The following is a 27,988-nucleotide window of genomic DNA, read 5'->3' on the forward strand; positions in this document are numbered from 1 at the left end:
AGTAAGTGAATCAAATATGACATTACAATAGAAAGGAAATTGAATTCATGTGCACAAGATAAGGGTGGCTTCCTTATTCTTGGGCGTCCTGGCTGTGCTGTGACACCGGGGACTGATGAGGCCACCCCAACTCTGGAAGATAAATTCAATACGTAAGGTATTGTTCTAATATATTCTTGAGTTGTACAGAATATACTTAACAGATGGCAATGGAATAGTATTTTTATCTTCAGACGTTCATAACAAGAAGGAACATAATTTGCAGCAAAGCAAACCTGGAATAAGTTTCATACAGACTCACCTCCCCAACTCATTTGGCAAAATTAGTTTCTCAGGAATAGAGAGTGAAAGCCAAAGGCATTAGGGTGCTTTTATAAGTCACCTTGGTAGAATTGAGCTCTTCACCATCAATAAAACAGCTGAGAAAGTGCTATCGCTAAGCCTTTAAATAATATAGTCTCTAAACATTTGGAGAAATCATCCAAAGACAAAGAAATTTCAATAAAAATTTACTGATTCATTTGGTTAGTTTAATCTTTGTCGGCCAAGGTTCTTTTTTTTTTTTTTTTTTTTTTTTTGAAGCTTCTTAAATTCTCTCTTGGCAACTGATAATTCTTTCTTCCTCTTCCCTTATTCCTCCAAAATTATAAATCCAGTTGAAGAGAAGGCAAATGCCCAAGTCTCTACCCACGCATTTCCAATTTCTAACATGCTCTCCTGGGGCTTTATCTCATCTTTTTTTCCAATTACTTGACCACCTGATTTCAGCAAATTTTCCCATTTACAAATAACATTTTGCCAGCCATATGATGGATTTCAGTTGAGAGACGCAGTGATTTCTCCAAGATAGAGTTACCTCAAAACCTGCTTTCCAAGTATACAGTCTAAAAGTAGCTAAAACAAAGGTGAAAAATGTGCAGGAGAAAAAAATAAATGAAATCTACTTAGTGGCATGAGATATTGCAACAACCATTGGAGCATTTTTGGAGAAAGCTTTGGACTATAGAGGAAACTACTTGTCCAAATGATTGTGAATCATCCAAAATACACAGAATTATTTCTTTGTTTCCAAATGCTAATGTTTGCTCTTTTCTAATTATAGAGGAAATCATTGCAAATGAGGTGTCATTGTCTCTGGGTTAACCATCCCATATGAAGGACTAGAGAGGCAGCTTTAATTGAGGTGGGCGAACTCCAAACAGGAAAATTTCAGGATATACTTAAACTTGAGATATGTGTCTCTTGAGACCTTATCATTAAAATATCTAAGAAATAGTATCTCACAATGTTTGATCAGAATTGATCAAAATTCCATAATTTTTATGGAATCTTATGGAATTTTTTGGAATTTTATGGAATTTTATGGAATCTTATGGAATTTTTATTCCATAATTCTTATGGAATCCCAAAATTCCATAAGAGGTCACCTGACTTGTGGCTTTTCAGTACTTTTTGTTACATCCTGGATTGAAAGAGAGGCTCAGGTTAATGGCATAAATTTAAGTATTAGGCTCATGACCAAAATGTAAAGAGGCCTTTCTTACCTGTTGTTAACTGTAAAATAATTACATCCTCAAAAAGTTAGTATTGTCTCTTTTCTTGCAGCCCTTTTTCTCACCCTCATCCACCTCATAAACTAGGACTATTAGATTGATTATATCATTTACAGAGCTTTTTGTCCACTATTAATGAGGAAGCATACAATATGCAACAAGTATAGAAAAATTACGACACCAAAATTTATATACAATTTTAAAGTTCAGAAAGTGTTTTCACATACATAATCTTATTTCACTCTCACAATAAGGCTGCAATGTGTTATATTAGCTTAAAAGACAAAGACTTTAAAATTTAGAGACACGTTGTAACTTTCCCAGGTTTGCACTGCTATTAAGCAGCAAATGATTCTTGATTCTAAGCAGTGTTTTCTTCTTTTTAGTTTCTTTAAGGATATCCAATCTAACCAAGATTGGAACAAAAAAATAATGCACATATTCACTGGATTTTCTCTTCCTGGAGAGTAAAGACTCACTCCAAACCAGAATGACAGAGATGGGGAAAGTTCTTGGGGAAAGTGAGGATGTTTCAATTATTCCAGGAAATGCTCTAGGACTTCTTTGAAGAAACTACAGAAACACAAAGTCACCAGGAGCCTGGAATGGCAACTGCTGGAGGAAGAATGCAGAAACAAAGTTGGTACAGTTACCATGCATAAAAGTAAGGGCAAGGTGCAGATATTTAGAAGGTGAAACTACCATACAAATCTTTAAGGAGAAGTTTCCAAAGATTTTCAAAAAAGATCCTTTCCCTGGTCAAGCAAACACATATTGCATGTTCAAGTTTCCAGAAATTGACACTTTTTAAAAAGAAAAACTTGCTGCAACTTTCTGAAGGGAAAATTGAAGGAGACAGTCAGGGGCTGGCACATCCAGGGTTTTTGCTTTGTCAAACCTTAAACACTTGAAGGAAAACCAAAGTGACTTAACCCCAGATATCTCAAGAAAGCAAAAATAACCTTATAAGCCAGAAAGAAAGACTAGTAGAGAAGAGGAAATGCACTTAAGGGAACTATTTCAGAAAACCTCCACATTGTTTGCCTGACCCACTAAGAGGAGGTCTCTCTACTTAATGATGTTAATGATCTGTTAATGAATGGTCATCTAGTTAATGATGGCTCGGCCCAAATGGCCACTTGAGATAGCGCCAAAGAGCAGCCCTATGGACATAGCAACTGAAGAATTCACAAACCTGGGAATCAAAGTTCGATCTAAGGACACTGAATTATATTCTTTTCTTCCCTTCTATATCATAGAAGAGAAAAGGCATGCACATGAAGTGACAAAAAATTACAAGGAAAAATTAAATATTATCCATTCCCTTTTCACATTCTCATGTAATTTTCTTGGACAACTGTGACTGTCTCCTGATAGGTCACCATTCCTCCTTGCCCTGATCCCTCTGCCACACAGTATACACAATGATGTTTCTAAAACATGGATCTGGTTGTGACATCCCCATCCCCTCCACTCTCCCATACACACTAAAGATGCTTTAATGACTTCCTGTTGAATACAGATCAAAGTCTGAATTCCTCGGCAAGAATATTCCTTGTACCTTTTCCATACCAGTTTCCCAAACACAAAGAGAACTTCACCCTCTGTGCCTTTGCTGATGCTGTTTCTTTTGCCTGGAATATGTGCACACTCCCTTCCTCTGTCTGTTAACTCCTGCTGATACTTCCAGGCTCAAGTGCCCTAGACAGCTTTTCCTGACCCCATCTCCCAGTGTATTCCTCCTGCTTATGTAATGTGATTGTGTTTTTCCACAGATGTGGAACAAAATGTTATTTCTAGTGCAGAAATTCTCTTAGGAAGACTATTTCTCGGGGAAAAGCACATCCTAAAAATGACTAGAGTAAAAGGTGAGATCACAAATGTTCTGAGTATGGAAAGAATTTTTAGGAATGAGACAATAAAAGAGACAAGTTGTTTTGCAGAATAGTAGGGAGGCAAGTGTCAGAGTGAAAGCAAAAGAGGGGACAGATGACTCTGAAAGGGCATATTAAGTAACATTCAAGGAGACCCCTTCAGGAATAATCTAGAATTATTGGTGCATCCTGTAAACATTAAAAGAAATCTTTAAGTGGGTAGATTTATACTCAGAAACCAATATAGGAATGAATTTATGTGTTCTGGAGAAAGTGGGTAGAGAGAGAAGGCATTAATGCAGGAGCTGGACAGTAAAAGTATTAATTTACTAAACATTCCATTCAAAACTCAAGATCCAAAAGTCAGGGCCTGACCCAAGGTCTGCCACTCTTCCAGTTCTGCTATCACCTCCTGGCTTCCTGCAGCCTCTCCTCTACCTGGGTTCTTATGCTGAACACTGCCCTGTGAATTTGCAAAAATTTTAGAAGGCTCACATATACCCATGCAGTATATGAGGCACTGCTGCCTAAATCTGTAGCGCCGGGAAGATCCAAGCTGACAGCTAGGTTACACTTCAATTATAGCTCTACTCTAGTCTATCTTGATTATCATTAATTATGTATATGTGTGGCTCTCACACTAAATTATGATTTCTTATAGGACAAGGACCCAGGCTTACTCACCTCTGTATTCCCTTACACAGGGAATATAGCAAAACAGTTATGAGCAAAAACTCAACAAATGTTTGTTGAACTGAATAGAATTGAATTATTGATAAGAACATTTTCAAAACATTTAGAAACTCCACAATGATCCCTTTCAGGGGCAGTTTTCAAAAGTCAGCCAAAGTATGAATGGGGAAGAAGAAAAGATGATGCAAGTGCAGTGGTAGGGAAGGTTGGGAAGAGATAGCCATCAGCATGGGCCAACATGTAATGTGAAGCCAATATGTAGGAGATACATCCTTAAGAATGCCTTCTTCCTTTAGCTTTCACAACCTCAAGACCCTTGACATGCTGGATCAGATGATTCTTTATTGCGGGGGGTTGTCCTATGTACTATACAATGTTTGGCAGCATTCCTGGCCTTCACCCACTAGATGCCAGTAACATCTGCCAGTTGTGACAAGCAAATGTATCTTCAAACATTGCCAAATGTCCCCTGGAGAGCAAAATCACCCCCAATGGGGAACCACTAAACTGAAATGTAGAAGCTTTAAAACATCTCTGGAAGCAGAACAGATATCCTAGGTCCCAGCTTCTAAAAAGGATGGGGTGACTGTCATGGAGAGAAACTATTGCCAAGAGACACTCCGCTGACTTGTTCGCACACTCACTCATGGGTTGTCAGCCTCACTCCTAATTTCAGCCCCTAGCCTTCAATGCCCATTGTCTGACTGCCACATCTTCAGCTTGGTAAGACTTAAACCCTGTTAGGGTGAATACAATCTCTGCTGTCTGGCTAGTTTGTTGCATGGTTTCTTACAACTACTTGTTTTTGTAGTTTCAAGTATTTACCAATTTGTCATCAATTTACTAAACATTCCATTCAAAACTCAAGATCCAGAAGTCAGGGCCTGACCCAAGGCTTGCCACACTTCCACTTCTGCTATCACCTCTTGGCTTCCTGCAGCCTCTCTAGTTGCGTTCTTATGCTGAACGCTGCCCTCTGCATCCCCATCAAAAGATCAGCATGCGATTTATTGTACATAGATCACCACTAGGGACTTAATCTATAAATAGGAATCTCTGAATCCCACTAAGCATAGCTTCAAGATGTGGGATGGCATTTTGCATTGTGGGATCTCAGTATTCACAAACTTCCACTGAAGGGAAAAGGACCTAAGGAAATTAGGAAAAGGACCTAAAGAAATTAAGGAAAGTGATGACAGTATTTTTGCACTATTTCAGAAGGCAATCCATTCCAAAGAAAAGTGCACAACAGTAGCACTCTGACATAGTTTGAATATTTGCCCCCGTAAATCTCATGTTGAATTGTAATCCCCAACGTTGGAGGTGGGACCTGGTCCGGGGTGATTGAATCAAGGGGCAGATTTCTCATGAATGCTTTTAGCACCATCCTGTTAGTGCTGTCCTCTGATAGCGTGTGAGTTCTCAGGAGATCTAGTTGTTTTAAAAGTATGTAGCAACTCCTCCCCGTCTCCCTTTTGTTCCCTCTCTCACCACATGATGTGCCTGCTCCTGGTTTACCTTGTTCCATGAGTAAAAACTCCCTGAGGCCTCCCCAGAAGCCCACCAGATGCTGGCATCATGCTTGTACAGCCTGCAGAAACATGAGCCAACGAAACCTCTTTTCTTTATAAATTATCCAGTCTCAGGTATTTCTTTATAGGAATGCAACAATAGTGTAACACGCACTCTATATCTTGCATTGCTATAAAACAATGTAAGCTTAATAATGTAGATTACTTAAGACTTCAGAAAAATAAAGGAAACCAGGACACTATCACTGTGACCACACCAATCACTTTAGAACAAATGATATGGTGGAATGGAAAGAAAATGGAGGATGGTGAGAAAACAGGAGGGTGAAGTCTCCATCCATGCAGAAATGAGGAGAGGCTGCTAAAAGAAACTGCCCAAAGACAAGCCAATGAATAACTCAAGAATAACTAATGTTATGTATGAATTACAAGTACCCAGGATTCCTCAGAAACTTCTAATTCTAATTAGAATGGAGAGAGTTGACTCTGAAAATGAGTTATGGTAATCAGTTTCTTATGAGACTTCAGTCCCAGGAAATCGAGAGTTTTAAACTATTCATTGACTCATTTTATAAGAAAGATATATATTTAAATCAACTTGGATTTCTCTGTTGACCCTATTTTACACAAAGAAAAGAAAGAATGAGAGGGTGAGATATTGAAGCATACAACCTCTGTCTGATTAGAGACTAAGAAGAATTTAGGATATGTTTTGCCATTAAACCCCTAAAAAGAAATATAGTTATTTTTCTATCAGATGCTACTTGAGCACAAGAGCTCTACCTCATTTAGTTTTCCAATTACAATAATTAAAGAACATGTAGGTGGACTCGCTTTAGTCCAAGCTTCTCCAACCCATGACCTGTGAGCCACATTCAGCCCAAGGCAGCTCTGAATGTGGCCCAACACAAATTCATAAACTTTATTGAAACACTATGAGATTTTTTTTTGTAGTTTTTTTATCTCATCAGTATTAATGTATTTTATGTGTGAGCCAAGACAATTCTTCTTCTTCCAGCATGGCCCAGAAAAGTCAAAAGATTGGACACTCCTACTTTAGTCTCACACGTGAGAATATTTATCTCACACATACAAACATACACACTTCTAATCATAAGACAAAGCCACTCCATTTATTGTCAGTCATTTATTTGACAGATATTTATTTATTGAGGGCCTCTTACGTGTTAGGCATTGAGACTAGCAAGGTAACTTCTAGTGGAAATGTGCTGCTTACAGTCCCATCCACATCAGTCTTCCAGGTCTACGGTCCTTGCTCAAGGGACAGACACATTTTGTTATCGGATGACTCCCACAGCCCCACCAAAGCTGACTGGCCATGGACGGTCCCTGACACAAGGCCAGCCACTCCAGAAGTTGGCCAATAGTCTGGCCTGAAAGATTAGCAGAAACCAAGAGATTTCCCCTCAAGAAATTTAAGGAGAGGATCCTAGGAGACTGAAGTCGTCAACCATGAGAACTGAAATCCATGAAGTAAGAGGGCATCAGAATAGTCACAAGGCTGAAGTTCTAAGGAGACTGTTCTGTGAATCCACAGAGGAATCCTTCAGGAAAGACAGAAAACAGGAGCATACACGCTGACTCAGCAGAAAACTGCAAATGTGACCACAAGACCCTCAGAATTCCAATTCCCCAGAGCTGCCTCATTTCTGATCACTTCCCGTCCCAGTCCATCAAAATTTTAATAATGAACAAATCTCCTGTTTCTTGAGGTATTTGAGTTTCTGCTCTTAGTCCCTGAATGACAAAGCACAGGCATCAGACAGTCATATGCTCAAGATAGCAACAACCCATTTGAAAAATTAAAAACAAACAAAAATCTGGAAAAAGCTCACCCCAGTATTAAGTCAAAATTCAGTTTTGATACAAGCACTGATATGTCAGGCCAGAAACTTAACAATCTGTTTTATATGCAAAACTAGGACACCCCCTACATCCCTCCCCAGTGAGCCTTCTGCTAGTTGTTTAGATTTGCTGAGGCACTTCCATTTGAAGCTGCACCTCCCTGTCAGGTTCTGGTCTAAACTGCATAAATCCCCCACATTGCTTACCCTGGAGTTATGAACAGGAAATAAAGGCAAAGCGGATGGCACCTAAGCTAGCAGGGAGACTAATGTAAGTAAAACACAGTATTGTACTGCGGAACTTGTAATTGGTTTTAATCATATTTAACATCTGTTTCTCTACTTTAGCATATAATTTAGATGAAGCGGCTTAGAAATCTCAGCAAGAATCCATATTTTACATTTATTGAAAGAGGAGCACTTTCCAAGTGATCAAATTGCTCTCCTAATTCACTCATAATAATGTAGTAATTTGGAAAGTCTTTTTTATTTTCCTCATGAAATGTTCTTAATTAAGGGTCCTAGCTAGTAAAGACTTCCCATCTGCCGTAATGGCAATGTAAGATTATCAACCCAGCAAAACTTCTCAGAATTCTCGCCTCCTTGGATATGTCTCTCTCTCTTCACTTGACCTCTACCTTCACCTTGCCAGTGAAATTGGCAAATCACCAACTACCTCCTACTTGTCAGGCTTAATGCAGCATCCTCACTTCCTCTTTCCTCCTACTTCTCTGAACATTTCATCTCTATCTACTTCAGAAGGAGAGACCCATGGCCCCTGGTCTAGATCAGGGCCACAAATATGTTCTATTTGTTCTACACAGTGTTTTTTAAAGTCTGACTTAATGTGTTACAATTCCTTGATTCTCATCAGTCTAGATTTATGACTTCTCTTGAAAACTGAAAAGATCTGGCAACAATGGGCCCCCTCATTAAAACTGTGTCCCAGTGCACCCCTTAAAACAGACCCACCCTCCCTCGTGCCCCCGCAATCCCCACCTTTTTAATCAGTAGGTGAGGATGTTCTGACCCCAAGCTCACCTCCCAATTAAGTTACCGTTCTGACTCCAGTACGTTTTCCTACCCCTGATCCCACAAAGCCTTCAGCCACATCCCTTCACCCACAGTGGATATTTGCCAATGTTCTCACTTCAGCTTTCTTATTCCCTTTCTCTTTTCAGGAATCCTACTCATTTTCATTGCTTCAAATATTACCTGCTTTGAGATGATGCTTAAATGTATACTCAAATCCTTATCTCTCTTTTCAGCCCATACCCAAATTCCTAACAACTTGCTTGTCACCCCCACTCAGAAGCCTCACTTACACTTAAATTCAGCAACTCCAAATTGATACCATGAGCTACTCCATCTTACTTACCCTGCAGACCAGCTTCTCCCAACTTTTTCATGTCTATTATTTCTCTTTTCCTATGTCACCTGGGCCTCAAACCTCCAAATGGTCTTTATATCTCCCCTGTTTTCAATAAAGCCAGTGCTAAGCTGCATAAGTTGTATTTCTGCAAAATCTCTTGAATGCTTCCCATGCCCACCACCACAGTTCAGCATCATATCATCATAACTTCCCTGGCAGTACAGAGCCAAGTCCTAAACTAGCTGTTGAATTCCTAGGCAATTTCCTAGTGGGACTATTTCAGTCTCTATCTCTGCTTGCATGTTTGAACCCTCTGATGCAGTCTACATGCTGCTACCAAATTAATTTTCCAAAGCACAGCTCTGTCCCAGTTAAAATATGTTCTTGTTTTCTTTCCTGACTGCCAACTATGTGAAGAACACCCACAGTATGTCCCAAGTTACCCTCTCAGATCCATCTCCTCACTAGTCTGGTACAGATATCACGGTGCACACAAACTAGGCTACTCACTGTTTCCTGCACATGTGTTATATTCACCCAACTCTTTGTTTTTCTTTATGCTATTTCCTCTTCCAGGAGCCATTTCTAATTTCTACCTTCTCTGCCTTTAGAAACCTACTGACTTTTCAAGACCCATGGCAAAATCCACTTCTTCCTTGAAGACATCCCTGTGTTAACTTTTCCCTAATTTCCATATACATTAATTGTGCTATCAATTCATTACTTGAGACTCATCCAGGGATGACCTAAATGTCCATGAGATGGTGTCATTTATCATTTGAGTTGCATACATAACAAGGCTATTGAGTAGGAGTGAGTCGCTCCTTTTGTGAATTAGCCCAGTCTGCAAAAGCCTACACAGCCTTGTCCCCTTGTCATATACAATCTCATTTGAGCCACACTTAATAACAATGAACTGCAAGACGAATATTATTATCTCTCCTTTTACAAATGAAAAAAGCCAAAGAAAAAAAAAGTTGACTGTGGTAATATCTGGGAATGTAGGTATTCCAAGCTTTCTAGACAATGAGGAACTTACTGTACTTCGGGTAAAGCATGAACTCCTTAACTCAAATGCTTGCAATCATCGTGACATTGTCCAATTTGTTATTTTAGATTGCATTTTCTTAGAGCAAGCTATCATAATGACAAGCACATAGTAGGCATTCAGAATACTATGAAATGAAATTGGGGGAAGTTGATTTTTCATGTTCAGCTTTTTCCTAAAATTTTCGAATATGGAAGAATTGAATAAGCATCAAAGCATGAAATGCGCCATTGGAAGCACACCATTTCAATAAAGAGTCAAGCAGGGTTCATTCCTGCTTCTCAGGGAACAGAATGTGAGACCCAAGAAGAATCAGTATCATAGGCCAACCCCCTCATGGCAGATGGGTTAAAATCCCCACAGTGCTCAGAAGGCCTCTTGATCCCGCTGCTCTAGGGAATAACCTTTCCTGGGGACTAAAGCCCTGATGAGGGAAATTCACTTTCAGCGGGATCCACTCAGCCTGACACTCCTCGTTCTTGCTTCCTTCTGCCATGGCACATTTTCTTATTTAAGCTGTTGACACTTGAAAGGTCCCTCTGAATAATTGATGATTTTCTGGAAATATGCAAAGAGCATTTTTGCCAAGAACAGGAGCCCCATTTGGGGAGCTGGTCAGATTAGAAATTCAGTTTCAAGTCCAAATCCCTTTCAACCTGAAACCTTCTGTCAGCTTGGAAAAGGAAGGCCAGGACTGGTCAGCACTTGGCAAGGAAACAGCCATACATAATTAGGAAATATTTTTTAAGCAACAAATATCACTCATTTCAATGAACAAAAGCAGCTTTGGGAATAATTGTCGCTGTCATTATTCTTTTGTAGTGCATAATCACTATATATGATATCACTACATAACAAATCTCATGTCCCTACATAAGCACAAAGAATTAAGGTCATGTCTCTACTTTATGTGACTTTTTATAAATCGTTTACCCATCGCTGAGAAGGTGCAAAGAGATATTGTTAAAAGTACTTTTTAACCAATGTATGGGGGAATAAAGGAAAGAGCAAAGGATTTATGACCCCTTTTCTCAGGCAGACAGTTTTGGCACATAGTAGTAACAAAATGTTGCTTTTCAAGTCTCCATTTATAATCACAATAGACTTGGTTAGTAAAGGGATTCTTTCTTTGTCAACTGTGAGTTAGACTCTTAGTCTTCAAAGTTTATGACCAGTTAATTCCCAAATACAGACAATCTATGGTTTTAGCTGCCATTAGATCAGGGTTTCTTAACCTTTTCTGAGCCATAGATCCCTTTGGGAGTCTTGGGAGTCTTCCATGTTCATTCCCGGAAATGTTCCTAAAAGCATAACCCAAAATAAATGAGATCACAAAGGAAGCCATGTATACCACAAGATATATATCATAAAGATACTTTTGTAATTTAAGGTATAGTAATCGATGTGCTTGTTAATATATTAAATAACGGGGCATAGTGGGTTTGTCTATTATCAAACATAATTTCAAAGCAGAGGTGAGAATACATGGTACATCAAGATAGCAGCATCAACAGTAATATGATATGCAAAAATATTGAGCCAAGGTCACAAATACTGCTCCTTACTGCGGTGGGTTTTGCTTTTTGTTTTGGGAGGGGGTGGGTGTTGGCCTACATTCATAATAGATAAAAATGTCAAATTTTAGTTAAAGTTTGGTAAAATTGCAGATGTAAATTTTTTCCATCTAAGTTCACAATTCTTTGGACTTTATTCTCATGAAGAAAAGATGTATATCCTTTTGATTAGTTCTGCTGGTTATTTTTAAATCCTCAAGATCTGTAGAAGCTTTATACTCACCTCCAATGAATATATAGTATGTGTTTGTTGGTCCTAACACAGGCATCATGGAAGAGGCTGGGAGTAGGGTTTGTTGCCTGTATAGGCAGACTGCAGATCTGTAACTCTTTTTTCTGTTCACTAAATTAAGTGATGCACATAAATATTTTTTATTGTACATCTTCCCTGTTAAGATTTTCATTAAGCCTGTAGATTCTTATATAATGTTAGGATTATCTGATTTATTTGTTTAGACTGGAGAGCTCCTATTTAGCATGCTGTAGTGTTCAGTAAAGGGCTTATTACAACAAGCAAAGATTTAAACAATCATTTTGTAATCAGCAGGCCCCCTCCAATCACATCTTAGCTCTAAGCCAAGGTACAAATCAATGGGCTTATTGTGAACAGAGCACCCCATTTATTAAAATAATCTTTTAAAATTATTCATGGGGTGAAATTCTTGTTAGGCTCTACATAAAATCTGTGAATAACACAGGTGTATATTTTTAATGAATTACCCCAAAATATCTATTGAGCGAGTACCTGCTCTTTACTAGATATTGAGGAAAGGCAAAGAATATGAAATGGACTCCTTCCTACTTTCAAGAAGTTGATAATCTAGACGTAAAAAGAGAAAGGTCTTAGAAATTAGAGACAACAATTTAAGTCACAGTCTTACCTACATTGTCTTCCACTACCCAGTTGTGAATGTTAAATAGGAACTGTATCTTCACCACACTGATTGCAGGCAAATCAGATTGTATGCAAGGGAGGTTTTCCTAAAGAGGTGTTTCAAACCTTGCAAAATTCAAGACTAATTTTCTCATAGGAATAAATTTAAATAGGGTCTTTCATTCTCCAAGTGAACACCACTACACTCATGATAGTCTGGGGACACATTATAGGGAGTTCATCATACAGCCACATCTCCACAATCTTACCCATTTTTTCCCATTATCCTCAGCTGGATATATGATGACTTTAAAGAATTTGAAAGGAGGACTGCTTTACTATTCCTTCTTTGTTTACTCAGGATTATCTCTAATATTTCCCAGAGTTCTTTCTGCCAAATAATTGGCAGCAAAAATGGTATTTTATCACATCTCAATTATGTTGCAAGGTTACTACTTTGGAAGGTAGGAAAAAAAAAAAGGGATTCATAGTCCTAATGCTAACACCACTACTTGATAAAAGTTTGGATGATTATTTCTTTTGGCTCTTCATATTGTTTCATTATAATAAAATGAATTTTAAATAATACATTTTGACACATGGTACAAGGGCCTGGTTCACATTTTTCTGACAAAGAATGAGTGCCTCTTTTCTTTACCAGCTAAAGTGACACTGCCAAGCAACAATAGTCAATGCATAGTTTATAGTTTACTCAGCCCAACAGCTTTAAAATGGTATAATTTTGGCAAGTATTTCTTAATTTAGAAGGCTTTTATCTCAAAATTTGTATATAAAATAAGACATTAATATATTGTAGCACTTCAAATTTACATAATTCACATTCATATACTATGTAATGAAGTTGCATTTACAGTCTAAATCTCTATTGTAATTACTTTCTAATCATCATTGCCCCACCCACATTTAAACTTTTCAGACCCTCAACTGTGGTGCTATATTAGTAGCTTATAGTCATATAGCATTTAAGATTTACAAAACATTTTCTCCTATTTTATTTCATTTGAGCATTATAACCACAATGTTCAGTAGGTAGGAAAGTTAAAATAGATTCTCATTTTGAACACATTGAGGCTCATCAGGCTTCATTTCAGCGAGTCACGGAGCCAGAATACAAACTCAGAGTTTCTGATGTTAACTCTGGAGAAGTTCTTCACTAAAAATGAAAGACATCAGGAGAGGAGGTACGGAATTAGCTGGCAGGTAAACAAACAGTAAGTGCTATGATGATTTGAAAAGGCGCTGGAAAGTATAGTGGTCAGGAAGGTTTTACAAAAGCAAAACACAACAACTGGTGTCTGAGTCATTTTGAGGAAACTGAGCAGGATCATTGAAGGGCACAACCTGGCTCAGAAGAGCGGTATATGCCAGAGCAAGGGTGAGAGACCGGCAAAGAGTGAGAGAAAGAGAAGGTAATAGTTTTTCAAAAAAGACTATCATTGACAGAGCTTCAGTGGGCTCGCAGATGGAGCCATAACGCAGTCATAACACATGGCCCAGATAGCAGATGGGCCACAGGAGCCGCAATGCATTTCAGACCTGGACAGTGAGGAGGCCTATGTGTGGCATGACCCCCTGTGTCACGGAACAAGAAATCCAACGCTGGCCCCAAGATTGTTCGGGCTACTTAAATATTCTTTTGGGAAAAGCAAGCCACACATCCTTTGGGAGCTGACATGTCTGGAACATGACTGTTGCCTGGTTCACAGGAAACTGGACGAGTTAATAAGAAAGCGTTCTATTGGAGGATTCTGTGGACTCTAAACTACTTTAGAAATACCGGGGCACCTATGCAGAATATAACAGAATGCTAGTTAATGACGGAGTCCTGTGTGATGGCAGGCTGCTATAGGTACTGAGGAAAGAGTAAATAACAAAACCCCTTGTTTTCTCATATTCCTGATACTTGCTGGCATACTTTTTGCAATTATGAAAGTACTAAATGGTCACTGTAAAAGTCATTCAAACAGCCCAGGAATAAAGGAAGTAGAAATGAAATTTACCCTTCTCCTCCTATCCCATTCCCCCAGAAAAAAACACTGTCACCAGTCTGGTGTACATCCTTCTGTGGGCCAAACGTCTTCAACAGCATAATGACAGGAAGCGGACAAAGTACAGATGCTATTCTCCGTTCCATCTGAGGAATGAGATACACTCTCTACCCTGACCTCGGCCCTGGGCTGTGCAGTGTAATGCAAGTGTTAACGCTGACCAGAATCGCGCCGAATGCCTTGCATGTATCTCAGCTGCTTTATTCAGGCAGAACTGGAAGTCTTCACTATCTGGACACCACCTTCCCTCTCTGGCAAAGAAGATGAATGGTTTGCTGTCTTCGGTCTGATTAGTGACTGTTTTAGCCAGCCTGTGGGATGTGGCCCTTTTTCCTCACCAGCACAGGAATGTCAGAGCCGGAGGAGCCTTGGCCAGCTCGACGCTGCTGCCTTGTAAATCAGGCCAGTGCAATCCAGTGAGGAGAGCAGGACTTCCCAGAGAGAAAGTGGACTCACTCTGCCAGGGGTGCTCTCAACTCCTGATTTATAAACCACTTCCTGGAAAACCAGGTGCAAAATCCAGGTTTGTAAATCAAGTCTTTATTTGGGATTTATTGGCACGATTTTAAAATCTGTTTCAGGACTTGTAAATCTATATTAGGATTTGTAAACCCATTTAAGGATATGGAAATTAATTTTTGGACTTATAAAACACTAAAAACCAGTTGGCTACAACTACCATTAAAAAGAAGAGAGACTTATAAATCAAAAGCAGGCTGCTAAAATGTATGGGCAGGTTCCATAAATTAAACCCTAAGTTTTTAACTTCAAGTGAGTTTAGATGTATAAATCCAACTTGTGAATCATCCAAAAAGTACAACATTTCTACTCTAATTTGAAATATTACAGGGCAGTATCACCGTTGATGCCCTATTGATTAGTTGAATATTTCAAAATAATGGTAATAGTCCATTCAGATTAGAAGGACTTGATTTATGGAACCAATAGGTGTTCTCTGAAAAACCGATGGGGTAGGTGTCTATGCTTCTATCTGGGCTGCACTGAGAGGGCTGAGAAAGTCTGAGACCATAATCTAGCTCTGGTGGTTGAGTTTAGATGTCATCTTGACTGTGCTAAGGGATGCCCAAATAGCTGGCAAAGTATTATTTCCGAGTGTGTCTGTGAGGTGTTGCATTTGAATCAGTAGACTGAGTGAAGAGGATCACCCTCACCAATGTGGGCAGGCGTCATTCAATTTGTTGAGAGCCCAAATAGAACAAAAATGTGAAGGAAGGGCAAATTCTCTTTCCTCTTGAGCTGGTCCATCCATCTTATCCTGCCTTGGACATTGGAGCTTCAGGTTCTCAGGCCTTCAGACTCTAAGACTTATACCAGTACCTCCTTCCTCACCTTCACCCTATCCTACCCCTCACCCCTGGTTCTCAGGCCTTCAGATTGGGAGTGAGTTACAGCACCAGATCTCCTTGGTCTCCAGATTGCAGACAGTGTATCGTGGTGCTTCTCAGCCTCCATAGTCATCTGAGTCAATTTCCAGAATGAATTCTTTCTCTCTCTCTCTCTCTCTCTCCTCTCTCTCTCGAGGGATGCCAGAGGTGCTCTCAACTCCTGATTTATAAATCATTTCTCATAAGAGAGAGAGGAGAGAGAGAGATATTATGTTGGTGCAAAAGTAATTGCAATTTTTGCCATTACTGTTAATACTATTGGTTCTTTTTCTCTGGAGAACCCTGGCTGATGCAATGGGCATAGCATGGCAAGAAAATCCCTACATTAATTCTGAAATTCCAGGTCACTTTGGCTGTGATCTGGAGTCTTTAGTAAATGTTCAGTCTCCACAGTGCAAGCCAACCTCAACACTTTATCTATTAGATATCATTCAATTTTATACTTCCTGAGTAAAAATATTGCCCAAATAGGCTAGTCACAGTCATCAAAATTGTTCCTATAGAGAAGTGGTTCTTGAACAGGGAAATTTTGCCTCCCAGGGAAGATTTGGCCATGTCTGGTGACATTTTTGGGTGTCATAATGGAGAAATGCTGCTGGCATCTAGTGGGTAGAGGCCGGGGATGCCACTAAACATCCTACAATGCACGGAGCAGCCGCCCACGACAAAGAAGATCTGGCCAAAATGTCAATAGTGTTGAAGTTGAGAAACCTTACCATTAAAGGATATTTAACACAAGCCAGTACAGGATGAACCCATCAGGACTCCTCCATCTCTGATTCCAATAAATCTACCATTCATGACAACCCAGAAGCCTTTCCCCATTTAGTTAATCTGAAAGGAAAATACATTCAAAATTCATAATGCAGTAAATATGAGAGATCATATTACACATATATCTTGCTACCACAGGTGTGCTCTATATTTGATCAACAGGTCTTCTGCAGAAACTGAAGTTATAGCATTTAGTGAAATTATACTATTTGACGAGAGAGACTCCTTCATTTTATTTGAAAACAAGTATGTGAGTTAGGAAGGGAATATAAGGCAAGAATTCTTTCTAGCTTTGTTTGACAGTTTTATAAAGCAACCCCATGTAGTGAACTCCTAGGGAGCCTGAGACCCTTTTGATTATATGGTGTTTGGAATAAAATAAAACAAATCCCATGTTCTTTTATTCTGACCTGAAAACGATTTCTAAATGATCACCTTGGGTGTTCTTTCCCTCTACTTATTGCTATGTTCTTCCATTTGAATTACTGCTGAGCATCACCTCAGAAGCCAGCTGAATATTGGCCGATTGTAAGAAGGCAGTCTCATATTGAGATTATAGCAGCTCTCCCCAGACTTGCTCTATTTGTGGGCCTAGCGATTATAAGAACCCTAAAGATAAAGACAGGAGTCAACATTCAAATGGTGCATTTGAAGCACACAGTGAAGTATATTGTGTAAATGCAAATGAACAGAAATATGGCATTGTAAGAGCTCAGCCACTTGTGCAATTAGGAAGGAAATCAGGCTTGTAGAGTGCAGCATCCAGCTGAGCACTCAATTATGCACATGAGAAAAAAAAGTTTAAAGAAACTTGGTGTGGTGATTTGGGTCTTTGGAGAGTTTAAATCCAAAATATCTGAGATGCAACCGGTATATAAATAACTGTAATCATGCCCCCCCACCTTCTACCCTCTGCACACATTTCCCCATTGGCCTACAAGAATGCATATCATTCCCCTGACTTAGACAATGTTTTATTCCATTTTAAAAACCATAGCTCTAACTCAATAGCTTCCAAACTCATTTTCCTTGCCATTGGGTCCAAAAGTATCAAGGTACGTGAGGCCAGCAAGGTGGGGGGTCTCGCATCAGGTCATTTGCATTGTTCATAGGAGCTTAATGTATAAATACAGATTTTAAAGGATCAGCAAAATACTGAATGTCTTGCAATTTCATCATTATATATGAGATGGCACTAAGCAAACATAAAACTTGATAGAAGCAGTGATCTCATTTCATACTGTTATATTATTCATTATCTAATAGGTGAATGCATAAGAAAAGCATATAGGACATGTTAAGGCTGACCTATGAAACAATTCAAAATAATAGATATTTGTTATCAGATAACATAATCCTTCTCTTACTCTTCCCAACTTCTGCCCAATAAGCTTCCTTCTGCGGCCTAGGATGTCCCATATGAACCAGTCCTCCCTTAAAAGTATATAGACAATTTCCATGATCCTTTTAAAACTCTTTTCTTTCCAACCACATCTGCTAGAATTTTTAGGTATAGCCTTCAGATCTCAATTCACCCAGAAAATGATCATTCAGCCAATATTCATTGTGAAAATAGGCCTCCTTGGTTTCTGTTAGATGACAGGATACAAAGATGAATAAGTCACCATCTAATAGCAAGGCATTCACATTTTAATGAAAGAAACAGACATTGCTAGGTTTCAATGCTGCCTCCCCAAATCATGTTGAAATTTATTTGCCATTCTAACAGTATTGAGGTGAGACTTTTAAGAGGTGATTAGGTGATGAACGGATTAGATTAGTTATCAAGAGAGTGGGCTCCTGAGAAAAGGGTAAGTTTGGCCCCCATTTTATCTCTGCCTCATGTGCTTGCTTGCACTTCCATTTTCCACCATGAGACAATGCAGCAACAAGACCCTCACCAGAGTCTGGTAACATGTTCTTGGGCTTCCCAGTTTCCAGAACTATAAGCCAAATAAACTTCTTTTCTTTATAAATTCCCTAGTCTGTGGTATTCTGTATATCAGTAGAAAACAGACTAAGATGAATGTGTAATAGTCACAGCACAACCTATCCCATGTGTTGAAATAAAGGCACTTAAATTTCTGTAGCAACACAGAGGAAGGTGGTGAAATCTTTAAAAGGTTACAGTGCTTAAATACATTTTATTTTATTTTATTTTATATTATTTTATTTTGTTTTTATTTTTATTTTTTTAGACAGAGTCTTGCTCTGTCACCCAGGCTGCAGCTTGGCTCACTGCAACCTCTGCTTCCCGGGTTCAAGCAATTCTCATGCCTCCGCCTCCTGAGTAGCTGGGATTACAGGCATGCATCACTACACCCAGCAAATTTTTGTATTTTGTTAGTAGAGACAGGATTTTGGCATGTTGGCCAGGCTGGTCTTGAACTCCTGGCCACAAATGATCCATCTGCCTCAGCCTCCCAAAGTGCTGGGATTACAGGCACAAACCACCCTACCCAGCCTTAAGCTAATTCTTAAAAGATGAATACAGTCTAAGAGGAAGCCAAGCAGAGAAACAGTAGGAAGAACATTAAAATGAGGAAGCAGCAGAGTCAGACATGGTTTCATAAGGAGGTCAATAGCAACAGTATTCAAAATCATCTGGCATAGCTAGAACAATGGGTTTCAGCCAGGAAGAGGAATAGAAGTAGAGTGATGATTTTACTTCAGGGAGGAGAAGGTAGTGTCTGAATCACTTGGGGAGATTTAGAAAACTATGGTCAATTTTATGTGTCAATTTATGTAAACTATGGTGCCCAGATATTTGGTCAAACATTATTCTGGATGTTTCTGGGAGAGTTTGAGGATGAAATTAACATTTATGGTAGATTTCAAGTAAAACCAATCACCCTCCCTAATGTGGGTGGGCCTCATCCAATCAGTTGAAGGCCTAAATAGAAAAGACTGACCTCCCCCAAGCAAGAGGAAATCTGCCACCGACTGCCTTCAGACTTCATCTGCAACACTGGCTCTGCCCGGGGTCTTTGCTTGCTGTCCCACCCTGCAGATCTTGGACTTGCTAGTCTCCATAGTCTCATGAGGCAATTCTTTAAACTATATCTCTGTGTCTACACACATAGTATTGGTTCCTTTTATCTGGAGGACCCTGACTAATGCATGTGTCTAATCAAAAAATCACAAAAATGAGGGCCTGGGGTAGATGTGAGGAACTTTGAGAAATAAGATTGGAGAGAAAGGCTGGTGGAAATAGGACAACTAGATAATCAAAGATTTAAATACTGCCAAGCCATTAATAAGGTGTTTTTTGCCTTGCGTATTCTTCTCTTTTCCCTTAAAATGCATGCCCAGAGAAATACCTTATGCTTTGCATTGGTTTGGTAAGTGATATCAACCTTATAATTGCATTTTCTCATGACACTTCATGCTCAGGTAGTATGAAAGAAACATAGGAGAAACTAGGGATCTGGAGAGTCTGATATGGTTTGGCTGTGTTCCCACCCAAAATCTCATCTTGAATTGTAATCCCCATAATCCCACATGTCAAGGGCAGGACCAGGTGGAGGTAATTAGATCATGGGGGGCAGTTTCCCCTGTGCTGTTCTAGTGATAGTGAGTCTCAGGAGATCTGATGGTTTTATAAACATCTAGCATTTCCCCTGCTTGTACTCACTCTGTCCTGCCACTCCGTGAAGAAGGTGCCTACTTCCCCTTTGCCTTCTGCTATTATTGTTAAGTTTCCGGAGGCTTCCCCAGCAATGTGAACCTAGGAATCAATTAAACCTCTTTCCTTTATAAATTACCCAGTCTCTGGTATTTCTTCACCACAGCGTGAATACAGAGTCCATAAACCATATCACTAATTTCCAGATAATTCAATATTGATTTTATTGAGAAGATTTTCTTGTCATCAAGACTTATTTGCTTTATGAATAGTCAGACACAGAGAACTTAAGAAAACATCATTAAATCATGTCCAAATTTAGCACTGAAGTGTGGCTTTTAGGGAATGATCTCAGGGATATGTTATATGTATACAATATTTTCTCATGTTTCTTTAAAAAAATCTTACTTCTTCATATAAACTTATTTCCAGTTTCTCTCAGGGGCTGGAAAAACATCTTGATAACTACCCAAATCTTCCCTGAAAAGTCCTTCTAGTCTTACTCATGTCAAAACCAATAGGAAAGTAAATTTATGTGGAAACAATTCATGTCAGAAATGCAAAGGAGAGAAGACTGAGAGATGCCTGCTCTCAGATTTTTCAGAGCAATAGCTCCTGAGACCAGAGGCGTGTAAATCGGTGTTGGTCTTCCCAGGCACCCTATGCGAAGGCTGGAGGGCTTTCCTGAGTGAATATTGCCTAAATCCTTCATGTCTGCTCAACAGAAACTTCGGTTTGTGAGGGAGGAAAATTATAAATAGAAACCCGCTCTTTCTGTAAAACTCTGGTCACAATGTTCGGTGAAGTGATAAATGAATAGGTTTTTACAGGCAAACCACAGTAATTAGGTCATTCCTCATTTCTTTATTGGAGGCAGACCTAGATGTTTAATCATCATTATGCAATAATTTGATTTTAGCAATGCATTACTATTGGAAATATTATACATTTACTTTACCTCCCTCATTTTTAAAGGTGGTGCTAAAAGGAAAAGCAAAAACTCTTTAAATCGTGTCTGAAGTTTACAGAGAAATAGGACCCTAATTTTAAATGTCAAACACTTTACTACCTTTTTGTAATTTTCATAGTAATACTATACGATATGCTAATAATGTTGTAGAAAATATGACAAACACAAGAAATGCAAGAAAAAATTAATATAATCACCGATGATTCCACTTTCCAAGAAAATCACCATTGTTAATATTCTGGTGAATTTCCTTTCAGCCTTTTTTCTTTAAGAATTTCATTTTCAAAATAATATTCACAAAATAACAAGATCAAGGCTAGTATCAGACACACAGAGACATTCCAACGAAGGTAGCAACAAAACATGATTATTTTAAAAGGCAATCTTGGAAAACTTAGAAAGCGTTTTCATACTAATCACTGACCAGGCATGGCCACAATAGAGAATTAAGTTTTTCTTCTTATCTTTGTGCCTGAAATCAACTAGGGGAAATGAATAAACACAAATTAAGAACTTTGAAGGAATAAATATCTTCAAAGAGCTTGAATCTGTAATTTCCCCAAAGAACAGATTTATGATTTAAGCCCATTCTTTTCAACTTAATGCATCGACTCTTCCATAGGCTGGTAAAAAGCAGTTCAGTAACCGCATCTTCCATCCTCGGTGATAAGACCTCCTGCAATAGGATCAATAAGACCTGCTTTCATAGAACTTTTTTTCTTATCCCATAACCTCAAAAATCATTTTGTGCCACAATGATCACTACAGGGAGGAAAATAAAGAGATGTTGAATCTATCAAAGTTTTTCATAGCAAGGCTGGTTTATTTCAAACCATCACAGCATGGTGGTTAACAGCTCTGGTACAGCCAAAGGATGGAAGCAGAAGGAAAAAAGAAACTCAAAGATCCTCTTCTTTCTTTACAGGAACCTTCAAAGTTAAAGGAGAATAAGATTCATATTCCAGGCATTTACTACCCAATTTGGCAATGGGAATTTCAAACCAGGTTTATTTTTTAAATTTCACTCTTAACTACAGGAGAAATTTCTAAAATAAGCTGGAATTCAGCTTTAATATGGAAATTGTTAATAAGTGGGATAAAAAGAAAGTTCCAAGCCCAATTAAGTTTGGGAAGCAATAAACAAATACACTTATTTTTCCAGTATTTCTCAGGGTTGTTACCATGCCACTTACACTGTGAATCTCCCAGAGAGAACTTAGTAGATAGTATTCCCCACATTTATATTTTCATTTTTCCCCTGCTCTGAGTTCCACAGAACTCATTTTGAGCAATAATTGTTTTGTATGTTTCTGACCACCCAAATAGAGTAAGTCTGGGTTCCACAGTCTATTTCTTATATTTCTTACAAAGGTCATACTTATAAATACAAAGTCATATTTATAAAGGACTTAACTGGCATGAAACCTTGCAGCATAGCATTTGAGAAAATATCTCTGAACATGGAATCAGTAGTGTAGGGTCAATGACCACTGTATCACTTTTTAGGTCTGTGACCTTGGACAGATTATTTAACCTTTATGAATCTTGGTTTCTTCTTCTGTGAAACGGAAGCAGAAGTTTTGCCTATCTCACAGGGTTGTTGTGAAGATCAAAAAAGGGACTCAGAAGACAGAGACTAAAGAAAACTGTGGGGAGTTATTGTAATTGTGACTGGAGCCTGCTTTAACACTAAAACACATTGTCTTTGCTGGATGTTTTTCAAATGAGTGATTTTAAAAAGGCTCTGCATCTTGTCCAGCAATTCTTTTTCTATTTTAACGCCTCACAGGGCTGTTTTATCCTAAAATTGTTTTCTGTGTCCTAAGAGATTGATGATATTACATTAAGGTAGAGAAGATCATAAATATAGTTGAAGTTATCTTGTAGAAAGTGTGTTCATTGATGCAGATGTACACATTAGAAGATAGAAGACTTACCTATGCTACATCTCTGCTAGAATGATATTTATATACACGCTTTAGTTAAGCAACAATTTGTGTCAAAATAGTCAAACCATCTAACATGTTAAAACAGTGCAAGAGTCTTTATTACTGAGATAAGTAGATAACAATTATTATCAAAAATCAATACTCCCCCAAAAGCTAAGAGGCCGATGAAGAGAGAGCAGAAGTGAAAAGTGTGAAGCAAGGTGATAAATCTACTCTCTCCAAATAAATAATGTCTAATTCCAGAATAGCTTTATTGCATTTTAAATATAAGGCCAAGAATTCAAGACCTGTATTTTTCCCAATTCTATTTGCAACTAGAGAAAAAGTTTTATCAGAATGAATTTTGAGGCAAAACTATATTTGAATATTTTTGCTTAAGTTGTCCTTTGACCTTTAAGTCAGTTTTCAAATCTTCCTTTCAAAATATCCTTAACTGAAAGGCAAGTGTACTTACCCTGGGAACCTGGAGGTCCACCTCTGCCAAAGCAGTTCAGCATAAATGTGAAATGTCTTTAAAGTCCCATGTTTTGTTTATCTTAAAATGCAGGTAAGTTATTCAGTATATTCATAATGCATTTGTGCCTATTTGAATATAAAAGCATGTTTCTTATCATTAAGGAAATGAGATGCTCCAGGAAGGTGTGCAGTGTGCACATGGTATGCTTTGCAGGACTACCTGGCATGCACTGAGGGTGAGGATCCCAGTAAGTCACTGGGGGGAAAATCATCCAAGCTCAGCCCTTCAATTTTAGCAATCATGTTAAGCCCTTTCTTCCACGTTATCCAAAGACATACTACGACGATAAAAAATATATTTACTTCTTTAAGAAAGAGAATATCTGAAATTCACATCAGGGTTCTCGTCATGCAATAATAAAAGAAACTTTTTAAATAGATGAAGAGCTATAGTGGTGAGCCTATGGCATTACTTCATGCTCCAAGCAGAGTACACGAACTTAATGAAGCTAATACTTCTATGTTGAACTGAGAAAATTTCTTCTTAATGGTTCTTTTCTTATTGCAACTTAAATTTATGTCAAGGAATCTTACATTTCCCTAAGGAAACATGTTCAAGGTTTTTGCCTTCAAATTTCATTGATATACAAACTCAGGAGAGTCCTATCGTAAGAACGCAAGCATTGCGTCTTGCCTTTCAAGAAAAAAACAAAAAAAAACAAAAAAAACTTTGTACTATTTGCTCAAGTCTAAAACTGTTTGACATAAGATGCTTAGCCCAACAGTATCTGAATATGGTGTATTAAATGCTATTTATAAAAAGTAAAGCTGTGCTAATGTGCCTATCTGCCCCCTACTGCTTAACAGTATTAAAGATTAAAGCCAATTGTTTTGTAAACTGAAGAGGCTGTAATGGTTTCTTGGGAAGTGCTTCCTGTCAGCATTCCAGATAAGATTGCTATTAAGTTTTTTGCTGCTAGGATGGCTGGTTTGGGTCATTATACACTTAAATTGAGTTGCTGTCATTGTTATATAATGAAACGAAAGAGCCTTTGGCCCATACAAATGTGGTGTACCTTTTAAAGAGCGGGTAGCACTACCTGATTTATTAAAAAAATGGGTCTGGCCAGGAGTGGTGGCTCACACCTGTAATCCCAGCACTTTGGGAGGCCGGGGTGGGCAGATCACCTGAGGTCAGGAGTTCAAGACAAGCCTGGCCAACGTGGTGAAACTCTGTCCCTACTTAAAAATACAAAAATTAACCAGGCTTGACGGTGGGCCCCTGTAATCCCAGCTACTCAGGAGGCTGAGGCAGGAGAATCGCTTGAATCCGGGAGGCAGAGGTTGCAGCCTGGGTGAAAGAGCAAGACTTAATTTCTTTTTTTTTTTTTTTTTTTTTTTTTTTGAGACGAGTCTCTCTCTGTCGCCCAGGCTGGAGTGCTGTGGCGCAATCTCGGCTCACTGCAAGCTCCGCCTCCCGGGTTCACGCCGTTCTCCTGCCTCAGCCTCCCGAGTAGCTGGGACTACAGGCGCCCGCCACCACGCCTGGCTAATTTTTTCTATTTTTAGTAGAGACGGGGTTTCACCATGGTCTCGATCTCCTGACCTTGTGATCCGCCCGCCTCGGCCTCCCAAAGTGCTGGGATTACAGGCGTGAGCCACCGCGCCTGGCCAAGACTTAATTTCAAAAAAAAAAAAAAGAAAAAAAAAAAAAAAAAAAAGGTCTGTTTGCATTCTCTTACCAAGCTCCTGGGTGTTTCAAAGTGATTTAGATGAAATGCCCAAATAATTTTCAGATATATCAAAGACGAATAGCTGAGTTTTGCATTAACCTGCTTTCAATAATCATTGAAATCTAATGAATGATTATAGGCTGTAGCAGATTCATGGTTCCTTTTTCCTCTCTTAATTTAATTATGTCTTGCTCTGAAGTGGGGATAGTCAAGAACCTGGATTTTTCATAATCCTATAAATTACTTGTTCAGATTAAAGAATTGTCGTCCTGATCTCTTCATTCTAAGCATGTTATTTGAGAATCCTCTTACTGACTTGAGGAAGCTATACATTATTTTAATTTTTAAGTGGGCCAAAAAGTCATAAAAGAAGATGAAGGATGACATCACATTTCTTAGGTTTAAAGTCTTTTTCCTTTCTAATAAAAACTGAAAATTCCAAATAACCTTTACCTAGGGAAAAATAATTTCCTCCTCCCTTTCCCAAGTTTGTGACATCTTAGCACACTAATTATGGAGAAGGAGGCTAGTGGCACTTTTAAAATGCTTATTTATAACTATTACCTATGTTTTCAAAGTGTTTTCTCTCTCTTCTCAAGTTTTTAAAGTATACACATACTGTAACTCCTTTTTCTTATACTACATGTCGATCCAGAAGAAATATAATAATTTTCTTAATATTTTAAAATTAGAAACTAAAAAAAAAAATGGAACTGAATTTAAGAACTCAACAGATGAACGGATTCAGTGGCAATGTGGATCTTTGCCATCTCTAATTTATGGCAATGTGAATTGTTTTGTCAAAACTCTAAGTCAGCAATATTTATATTTAAACTTGCATGGACAATTTTTTTTCATGTATAGTATTCTCTAAAAATTGAAACACTCATGCATTTTGAATTGATCCAATAGCTCAAGATACCTGAAATTCTAATCATTATCCCTTTTCTGAGTTTTTTAACACTTCACATACCCTGTTCTTTTTCTCTGGGAGAAATATGTTTTCCTCTCCAGTGTATCTATCTTCATCTGTGTGCTTCAAACAGCAGAGAAAGGACACTCAAATGCTTAGAAAGGGTTTGCTTTATTATGTGACTCTACTGAGTCTGAAATGTTGCAATCACAAATAGCCCTCTGAAGATGCTTGTATACTTAAACAGACACATGACTTTTCCTAGCAATGGAAAGCAATTTACAGCTTTTTCTATTGCTTCAGAAGTCCTTTAGAAACTAGTACTTGCAAGAATAATGTTACAGCACACAATCAAAGAAGACATATCTTTAAGGATGAACTGGCTGTCCAGTATCTTGTAACCATATCAACAATGTTTGTCAATAGCAAAAATGCCAGTCCTGTTGGCAGCACACCCCGTCAAGTGAATTGGGCATCTGGTTGCAGTATGGTGCTGGAGAGTGAGCATCAGTGGTGTAAAAATCATGTTTGGTACCTCATTCAAGTCTGATTGGGGACCCCATGTTGTTTCACGTTTTTATCAGAATAATTCTGATAAAATTATTTATCAGCTTCCTGCAATCCAGTCCAGTCTGGAGAAGATGGACCCCTATGCAGAATTAAGAAAACCTGCAAAAACCAGGCTTCTGTGTTTTAGAGACTCTTTTCCACCCTAAGTCCCAAGTTATACCTTTATGATCTAGGTTCCAAAGTAAACTGTTTAGGCTTAGTGCTAAGGTCTGTGTCATAAGTTGGTGTCATGGCACTGAAATTAGCAGCCAAGCGGAGTTTTATGTGTGAGGTAGCCCCTCTCTTATAGCCAAAATCAAGACTATGAAAACAAAGGACTGACTCCCATACACAATTTTATTTCATTTTATTCATCAACAAACCCAATTTGTACTAAATATTTGGAAAGAAAGTTGTACCAATATGGTTTCTGCCCTCAGGTAAGATATTAATGATGCATCATTTATGAAATCAATGTAAAATTACATTAGTCATAAAATACTTCTAGAACGAGATAAGAACCTGTACTGGAATAATAATAAAATATCACATACTTACATAGTGTTTACCATTCTAAGAATTTTATGTATATTAATTCATTTAATCCTCACAACAAACCTCTAGGATAAGTTCTGTTATTATTTGCATTTCCCACATGGAGAAACTGAGACCCAGAAATGAATAAGTTCTCTCAGTTGGTGGTGGTAAATGAGATTCAAACTCCAGCAGTCCATCCCCAGAGTCTGTGTTCTCAAACTCTCTGCTCTAAGTAGATTGAAATTGATAAGGAAGAGGTAGAAGGTAAGATGAGACAGGAAAGCAGGGAAAGAGGGTGAGACTGTGAGGTCACAAGCCTGGTTGGAGTGAAGTGATCCTAAAGGGGAACAATAAGAGATGACTTTGAATGGGTATAGGGCTGCCAGTCACTGGAGGATTCTGAATGCCCTACTGAGAGTCTTTTGATCAGAATGTCATTATGGAGTTTGGGCATGTAAATAATGTAATTTAAGAAAATATATTCTAGTAAGATAAGTTTTCATAGGGAGAAGCTACTTTGAATATAATCAAATATACAAACACCCTATAAAACAATTTGGCATCAACATAGTGTTGGAAATTCTGGCTAGAGCAATCAAGCAAGAGAAAGAAATAAAGGGTA

Source organism: Chlorocebus sabaeus, chromosome 13, assembly GCF_047675955.1.
Source record: "Chlorocebus sabaeus isolate Y175 chromosome 13, mChlSab1.0.hap1, whole genome shotgun sequence".
Lineage (NCBI taxonomy): Eukaryota > Metazoa > Chordata > Mammalia > Primates > Cercopithecidae > Chlorocebus > Chlorocebus sabaeus.